This window comes from Triticum dicoccoides, chromosome 5A, assembly GCF_002162155.2.
Source record: "Triticum dicoccoides isolate Atlit2015 ecotype Zavitan chromosome 5A, WEW_v2.0, whole genome shotgun sequence".
Classification (NCBI taxonomy): Eukaryota; Viridiplantae; Streptophyta; class Magnoliopsida; order Poales; family Poaceae; genus Triticum; species Triticum dicoccoides.
In genome coordinates this window covers 556829308-556836792 of record NC_041388.1, presented here as the reverse complement: position 1 = coordinate 556836792, position 7485 = coordinate 556829308, and the positions used below count along the sequence as shown (strand labels likewise).

The 7485-nt window shown below is 56.2% G+C and overlaps 1 pseudogene; it reads right to left on the bottom strand.

Moving 5' to 3' along the window:
* Positions 1-372: 372 nt before the first annotated feature.
* Positions 373-6639, bottom strand: LOC119297855 (annotated as a pseudogene).
* Between the last annotated feature and the right edge of the window lie 846 nt (positions 6640-7485).

The following is a 7485-nucleotide window of genomic DNA, read 5'->3' as shown; positions in this document are numbered from 1 at the left end:
GCGACGATTTCAGCAACGACTCCCTCAACCCTAACCCTAAACACACCGGACGCAAAGATCCAAGGTTACCCCTCCCTCCTACCGCGGAGCGTCTGGCGGAGGGAGTGGGAACCAGCGGCGGTGCCGACAGCGCACAAAGGCATCCGCTGCTCTTGAGATCGCCTCGCTAACCACCCCCCGCTCATGATTAAAGCATCATACTCTTCCTCTTTTTCGGTTTATTAGGTCACACATGTCCAAGATAAACAATTTGATGAACATTACACAAGTTATATATTGCAATAATGATACCATTAATTGGAAATTTCAAATGTACTATTTTACAATGGAATAGCTTTTGGGATATATAATTCATACTCACATTGCTAAGACTCTGACGAGCTAGAGATATGCACCGGAGCTAAAGCGTGGTAAAATGAAAAAGTAGGTGACTACTGACTAGCGTAATTAATCAAGTGCTGATCGATCTCCCACAGCAGCTTGGGCGCCGCGGGGTCGTCCTCCTCCACCGGCCACGTACTCCTGCGCCCCAAAGAAATGGACATCAACAGTTACGTACTTTCTTCGTCTGAAAAAGCTTTGTGTCTTAAATGAATATATCTAGCATCAAATTAGTGCTAAATATATTCATTTAAGGGGCAAATTTGAGAAGTTTTTTTGCACGGAGGGAATACTGAACAATCGTGGAAACTTTTCAGCTGGACACGCTAGCTAGGTAGGACGACTACTAATCAAAGAGTAGAAGCAGCTAGCTAGCTCGCTGGGAAGAAGCTCGCAGATGCCGTTGCACTCACCACGCAGCTAGCTAGTCATGCATGCAGGAGATTAACTGTACGTACCTCGAGCTTGTGGACGAGGTCCCTGGCGTCGGGGGCGCTGACGAAGATGTGGCGCTGGGATGGCCGGATGAAGCCGTCGTCCACCGCCTTGTCGATGATGAATGCCAGCAGGAAGTCGTAGTACCCATCCACGTTCAGCAGCCCCACCTGCACCCATCCGTCCGCCATCAGCAGGGTAACTAGAGCATCCAGGACCAGTTAGTCGATGAATAGCTCAACTGGTTTGGTGTGGATGCCGAGCTGCGCCCAGGCGATGACCTCGAGCAGCTCGTCCAGGGTGCCGTAGCCGCCGGGCAGCGCGATGAAGGCGTCGGCGTTGCGCGCCATGGCCGCTTTCCGCTCGTGCATCCCGGACACCGCCACCACCTCCCCCACCGTCTCCCCGGTGATCTGTAACATCAGTCCATTTTACTTAATTAGAGCTGTACTAAAGTAGTCCTACAAGCTACTGCTACTCCCCAAGGATAGTGCAAACTATGTAATTAACATGCATGGCATCGTCCCATGTGGTTGTGGTTGGGTGTCGAGACGTCGATCGTACCTCTTTGCCCATGAGAATGGTGGGTATGACGCTGCACATCAAAGAAAAGCAGAACGCGACTGCCGTGAGCAACTTAGTGGGACATGGATACTGTTAATTAGGCCGGTCGGAGAAACCTCAGTTTCGACAGAAAGGTAGCAAAAGATGTTAGCGAACGTGTGTTCGTGTCCTCTGTGCATGCCTAGTTTTTAGCCTAGCATCGGTTGAGTCAGTTGAGCTGTACATATATAAACCAGTGTAACACCAGATGATGAATACAAGAGCTGTTGCACGCCCTCTCTCTCTATATCTCGCTCTGGCTCCAACATGGTATCAGTTTAACTGAGATCCGTTTCTTCCGCTGCCCCACCCTTCCCACGCCATGAGCTCCTCCTCCTCCAACTCTTCCACCGGCGACTCCTCTGACGACGAGCCGTTTGATCTCCCGGTTGCCACCCAAACCCTGCCCACTCTTCAGGTCCAAAGCCTTCGCATCCGGGACCACGTTCTCATCACCCTCGACTACGAGAAAGAAAACTACGGCCTCTGGCGCCGTCAGTTTCTCTCCGCCCTCGCCAAGTTCAGCCTCACCGATCATGTCGACGGCTCGCCGGCGCAGGCTACATCCGACTGGGCGCTCAACGACTTCGCCGTCCTCTCGTGGTATAACGCCACCGTGACGCCCTCAACCTTGGAGATCGTCCAGGAGCGCAAGAACTCAGCGTACACCATATGGCGCTCGCTCCGCTCGCTCTTCCGTAGCAACCGCGATGCGCGCATCACCTATCTCCTTGATGAATTTCACAGTTTTCTTCAAGGAGATCTTTCCGTCGTTGAGTACACTTCTCGGCTCAAGCAGATGGCTGACACCCTTCGGGACCTCGGCCATCGCATCAAGGACCGCGACCTCGTCCACAACGTCCTCCGCGGCCTCGACGAGCGCTTCCAGCACGCCGTTCCCCACATGACGAGTGAACGTCGGCCCTCCTTCATCAAGCTGCGCTCCTTCCTCCAGCTCGAGGAGCAGCGCCTCAGCCGCCAGGCGCGCGTGGCCGCGCGCACCGCACTCATCGCCCAGGCCAGCGCCTACTACGCGGCGCGACCTCCGGCGCCGGCGCCGGCGCCCGCTCCGCCTCCTTCAACCCGGCCCTGCTCGGCCCTCTGCCCCACGCCGCCGGCAGCTCGGCCGGCTCCTCCGGGGCACGCGGCCGCCCAAAGAAGCGCAAGGCCAACCCAGCGGGGCCTGGAGGCTCCTCTTCCGGCGGGGTTGCTCCTGCTGGGCTTCTCCCTGGACCGCGTCCTCCTACTACTGTCGCCGGCACCTTCCAAGGGATACTTGGTGCCCGGCCACCTGCCCCGACTCCGCCCCAAGCGCACCAGGCCACAACGGTGGCGTCGCCTTCCCCACAATGGGATCAGGCGGCTCTCATCGCCGCCCTCAATCAGATGGCGCTGCATCCGCCCTCTGCACCCGGCGGCGAATGGGTCCTCGACAGCGGCGCTTCGTCCCACATGAGCTCCGGTTCCGGTATTCCCTTCTCCCTACCCAACCCATCCTCTCCTTCTTCTATCATCGTCGGCAATGGTTCTCTTCTTCCCATTACCGGCGTCGGCTCTACTTCCTTCTGTACCCCCTCCCGACCTCTCTCCCTTCTTGAAATTCTCATCTCTCCCTCCCTCATCAAAAACTTAGTTTCCGTTCGTGCTTTCACCCGTGACAATTTAGTTTCTATTGAATTTGATCCCTATGGTTTTTCTATCAAGGATCTGGCCACAAAGACGGTGCTTCTCCGATGTGACTCCTCCGGCGACCTCTACACCTTCGCCCCGTCAAGCCACTGCCTCACCGCCGCCGTCACCGCCGACTTGTGGCACCAGCGCCTCGGCCATCCTGGAGCCGCCGCCCTTGCCAAAGCCTCTTCTTTTTTTGATTTCAGTTGTAATAAAACCTCGACGACACATTGCGAGGCTTGTCGTCTAGGCAAACACACTAGACTTCCCTTTAGTTCTTCTTCCTCTCACACTTCTTTTCCTTTTGAACTTTGTCATTGTGACTTATGGACGAGTCCGATCTCAAGTGTATCTGGTTATCAATATTATTTGGTCATTTTAGATGATTTCACACACTATGTCTGGACCTTTCCCGTACGCCGCAAATCTGAGGTTCATAGTCTCCTTGTTCAGTTTTATGCCTACGCTCAAACACAATTCTCCCGTCCTATCCTCGCCTTTCAGACCGACAATGGGCGTGAATTCGACAATCTCGCAAATCGCTCACTCTTTGCCTCCCACGGCACGCTCTTCCGCCTCACCTGTCCCCATACTTCCCAACAAAACGGCAAGGCTGAACGGATACTCCGTACCCTCAACGACGGTGTCCGGACCCTCCTCCTACACGCCTCCATGCCTCCTCGTTGGTGGGCCGAAGCCCTTGCCACGTCCACCTATCTCCTAAATCGGCGTCCCTGCAAAGCCAATCTCCTCACCACACCATACGAACTTCTCTTCGGGACCCCACCCGATTTTCGTCATCTCCGTGTTTTTGGATGCCTCTGTTATCCCAACCTCATTGCTACCGCCCCACACAAACTCTCCCCTCGATCAGCGGCTTGCATTTTTCTCGGTTTCCCGGACGAGCGAAAAGGCTATCGTTGTTACGACCCCATTACCCGGCGCATCCTATTCTCCAGGCACGTAACTTTCGTGGAGTCTATCTTTCCATTTAAAACGCTGCCAAAATCTCCTGAAGACTCGCCCGAATCAGCTCGTGATCCACCTCCCGCGGACTACGTCGACGTTGCATGGCCACCGCCTACCCCGACCCCTCCTGGATCGCCACCTGGCCCACCCATGCAATCCCCGCCTCCCACTCCGCACTCCACTCCTTTCCCCACGTCCCCGCCCGGGCCCAACTCTACACCCGCTGGCCCACCTACCCCACCAACTCCCATACACCACGTCTCTCCAGAGCCGCCTCCTGCGCATGTTCCACACCCAATGCTCACGCGTGCACGCCATGGAATATTCCAACCGAACCCAAAATACGCCAATCTGCATGCCACCACAATCTCTCCAATTCCCACGTCCGTTCGAGCTGCTCTCAACGACCCGAACTGGCGCTCTGCCATGCAATCCGAATTCGATGCTCTCCTCGCCAACTCCACGTGGACCCTTGTCCCTCGCCCACCTCACACTAATATTGTCACGGGCAAGTGGGTTTTCAGGCACAAAACGAACGCCGACGGATCCCTCGAACGGTACAAAGCTCGTTGGGTTGTCCGCGGCTTCACACAGCGCCCGGGCATCGACTTCGGCGAGACTTTCTCTCCGGTGGTAAAGCCAGCGACGATCCGCACCGTGCTTACTCTGGCGTGCTCACGCGGCTGGCCGGTGCACCAGCTCGACGTGAAGAACGCCTTCCTTCACGGCCTCCTCGACGAACAGGTCTACTGCTATCAACCTGCTGGATTCGTCGACGAGGCTCGCCGCGATCATGTGTGCCGCCTCTCCAAGTCCCTATACGGCCTCAAGCAGGCTCCGCGGGCTTGGTTTCATCGCTTCGCCACCTTCGCCGCCACCATTGGGTTCACCGCCTCGCGCTCCGACGCCTCGCTATTCATACTACGGCGGGGCGGCGACACCGCCTATCTTCTACTGTACGTCGACGACATCGTCCTTGCTGCCTCATCGGCGGTCTTGCTTCGCACCATTGTCGATCAGCTTCAGCACGAGTTCGCGATGACGGATATGGGTGCTCTCCACTACTTCCTCGGCATACGCGTGCAGCGCACCTCGCGTGGGTTCTTCCTCAACCAGACCCAATACGCCGAGGACCTTCTCCGTCGCGCCGGCATGTCGCAGTGCCATCCCGCTTCCACTCCGGTTGACACGTCGCCCAAGGTTGCCGCCGACGTCGGCCGCCCCGTGGACGATCCCTCGGAGTATCGCAGCCTCGCAGGCGGGCTGCAATACCTCACTATGACACGCCCTGATCTGGCGTACGCGGTCCAGCAGGCGTGCTTGCACATGCATGATCCACGGGACAGTCATCTCGCCATCATCAAGCGCATTCTACGCTATGTTCGCGGCACCTCCACCCACGGTCTTCTACTTCCGATCTCTCGGTCGACTGAGATCATTGCTTACTCCGACGCCGACTGGGCCGGCTGCCCCGACACCCGCCGCTCTACCTCTGGCTATTGCGTTTATCTCGGTGACACGCTTGTCAGCTGGTCCTCGAAGCGGCAGGCCATCGTGTCACGATCCAGCGCGGAAGCAGAATACCGCGCCGTCGCCAACGCCGTCGCCGATTGTGTATGGCTACGGCAACTTCTCCATGAGCTCGGTGGCTCACCGCCGAAGGCTACCATCGTCTTTTGTGACAACATCTCGGCCGTGTATATGTCCACCAATCCCGTTCATCATCGGCGGACAAAACACATCGAGTTGGACATTCATTTTGTCAGAGAGAAGGTGGCCCTCGGCGATTTTCGCATTGTACATGTACCAACGACTCAACAGCTCGCAGATATCATGACCAAGGGTTTGCCAACATCGGTCTTCCAGGCTTTCCGGTCCAGTCTTTGTGTCTTGCCAAGCAGCGACGACACGACTGCGGCGGGGTGTTAGCGAACGTGTGTTCGTGTCCTCTGTGCATGCCTAGTTTTTAGCCTAGCATCGGTTGAGTCAGTTGAGCTGTACATATATAAACCAGTGTAACACCAGATGATGAATACAAGAGCTGTTGCACGCCCTCTCTCTCTATATCTCGCTCTGGCTCCAACAGGAAACCAGGCGATCGACAATAATGCAAGTGTCGACTCACCCGATGACGTGGCCGCCGGCCTTGTGAACGGCCTCTGAGACCTCCCCCATGAGCCCCAGGCTGCCACCGCCGTACACCAGATCCATCCCACGAGCAACCTGCCACCACACACGCATGCCCGACATGCTTATAACTACTAACTAACTAACTAAACATCATGCACAAAACGTGTGCAATTAACTTGAGGGATTACGTACCAGCTCCTTGCCCAGCTCGACGGCGGCGTCGCGGTAGCAGCTGCGCTTCCCGGAGCTGCTCCCGCAGAACACGCACACCCGCCGGAACCGAGGCCCCTCCTCCACCTCCACCTCCAACTCCACGACGGCGCCCTCACCAACACTGCCGCTGCGGTTCTTGGCCGCCGCTGTCTCCTCCATCTCTCCGCCGTCGCGCCGCATGCCTCCTAGCTTAGCTAACTTGGTTGCCGACTGCCGTACGTACCCGGCTGTGCCTTGCGCTCTCGCGTGTGGACTATGGACTGCTGGTGGCGGGTGTCGATGGGTATATATCATGGCATGGGAGCGCAAGGGAACGGGAGTTCGTGATGAATGGTACACTACCAACTGCGGTACAAGTGTTTCTTTTACCCCAGTTAGGGCATCTACAACGGTAACCCGTAAATTTCCTCCCGCATCCATATGCAGACTGGTCTCTTCGCGGACACGGATGCGGGAGGTCGACATTCAACCGTAGTCGTTTTTTGTCCGCTAGCAAATTCAAATTCAAATCTACGCTAATCCACAACGTGCCGGACCACATCCCTGATCACAACCAAAAGGAGGCAAATATGTTTAGTTTTTACACGTCCGACCCAAAATAATATCAGTACGGCAATCCGTGCATTTCTGTCATGTCGGACCGGACATTCTAGCAAGCTGCTCCGCGATCATGGAGGTGTTGTCGCCACCACCTAGGAAGTCTCCGCGGCCGCCTCCACCTCTGCCACGTCTCCATCTTCCACCGATGTTGACTCATCTTTCTGCCGCTCCAACATTTGGTAGCGGACAGATTGCACGATAATTCTAGCGTCGACATTCAAAGAGTCGATATTCAAGGTCAACACCTTGGTGTCCTCCGCGTTAGCGGCAATCTTCATCCTCATTTCTTCTAGCGTAGCCTTCTCCTCGAGTGCCGCCTTCCTCTCTTTGATCATGGCCCTCCTCTCTTCGAGCTTGATCCTCTTCTCCGTCACCTCCATCAACTGCTTCAACCTCTCCGCCTTCCTCTCCTCCTTGATGCCTGAGCGCCTCACGCATGTCTCTTCCTTCTTCGTCAAAATCTCCTCGAACTTCTCTGTCAGC